The following is a 1731-nucleotide window of genomic DNA, read 5'->3' as shown; positions in this document are numbered from 1 at the left end:
AATGTTGACCCTTTGTCACAAACTGTAACACCTGTGGTTATAGACAATGAGGAACATACTGATGAAGATGAGACGCAGATACCCGATTGGGATGACAACTTAAATATTCGGTCAGGGCAAGAAGAGGCTCGGTCTGAGGGGGAGGGGAGTGCAAACACAACAATTGATGATGAAGTTCTAGATTCCACCTACTGTCAACCCCCAGTCAGGCACTCGAGGAGGTCAACAGAGGCGGTGGAGGAGGATGCAACCGACGACGAAGTTACCTTGCGCCTTCCTGGACAGAGTCGGAGCACTGGTAGCACGTCTACAACTGCATCCTCAGCCACCACTCTGCCTATGAGCATTATTCGGGGTGGATCAACAGGTCGCATGGCCTCTAAGCCTTGCCTAGCCTGGTCCTTTTTTGACATAGAAAAAGATCGCCCAAATCATGTGATATGTAAAATTTGTCATGATTCTCTTAGTAGGGGTCAAAACCTCAGCAGTTTGACAACTTCTTCCATGAATCGTCACATGAATAAATATCATAGGTCCCGGTGGGAAGCTCACTGTGCTGCAATGCTGCAAGAGCGAACCATCCACCGCCCGCCCCTTCCAGTGCATCCGCGCGCTCTTCATCTTCTAGGACTGTGGGGACAGCTGTCACACCTGTTTTTCCACGCCAAACTTCCACCACTGTAACCGCAACAGGCAGTTTGCTTGTAAGGTCGTCAGTTGGTTTGGAAGGGGAAACAAGTGAGTGTGTACAGCTCTCTCAGACATCGATAGCACCAACGTTGGATGAAGGCAACATCATGTCTCCGCCTGCACTTTCCTCACAAACCTGCATTTTTCCAGGGACACCCTACTCAACACCGTCTACACACAGCAGCCAGATCTCTGTCCATCAGATGTGGTCAAATAAAAGGCCACTTCCTCCGACCCATGACAAAGCTAAGAGGTTGACTCTATCCCTCTGTAAGCTGTTGGCTACCGAAATGCTGCCTTTCCGCCTAGTGGACACACAGGATTTTAGAGACCTTATGTCTGTCGCTGTGCCCCAGTACCAGATGCCTAGTCGCCACTACTTCTCTAAGAAAGGTGTGCCCGCGCTACACCAGCATGTCGCACACAACATCACCGCTTCCTTGAGAAACTCTGTGTGTGAACGGGTGCATTTCACCACCGATACTTGGACCAGTAAGCATGGACAGGGACGTTACATGTCGCTAACTGGGCACTGGGTAACTATGGTGATAGATGGTGAAGGGTCTGCTGCACAAGTCTTGCCGTCCCCACGACTTGTGTGTCAATCCTCTGTCTGTCCAAGTTCCGCCACAGCTTCTGCATCCTCCACCTCATCTGGGTCCTCCACCTCCGCCCCAAGCCTGCCTGGTCAGGCCACCAGCATTCTCACTGCGCAGAAGGAATCACGCACGCCTCATTACTATGCTGGCAGCAGAGCGCAACGGCATCAGGCGGTCTTTAGCTTGACATGTCTTGGGAATAAGAGTCACACAGCTGAGGAGTTGTGGTCAGCTCTGCGGTCCGAGTTTAATAAATGGTTGTCTCCACTCAACCTGCAGCCTGGTAAGGCCGTGTGCGACAATGCTGCAAACCTGGGTGCGGCACTTCGCCTGGGCATTGTGACACACGTACCTTGTATGGCTCACGTGTTGAACCTTGTCGTCCAGCAATTTTTAACACACTATCCCGGCCTAGATGGCCTTCTGAACAGGGCACGAAAAC

Source organism: Anomaloglossus baeobatrachus, unplaced genomic scaffold (assembly GCF_048569485.1).
Source record: "Anomaloglossus baeobatrachus isolate aAnoBae1 unplaced genomic scaffold, aAnoBae1.hap1 Scaffold_379, whole genome shotgun sequence".
Lineage (NCBI taxonomy): Eukaryota > Metazoa > Chordata > Amphibia > Anura > Aromobatidae > Anomaloglossus > Anomaloglossus baeobatrachus.
This window is presented reverse-complemented; position numbering follows the sequence as displayed.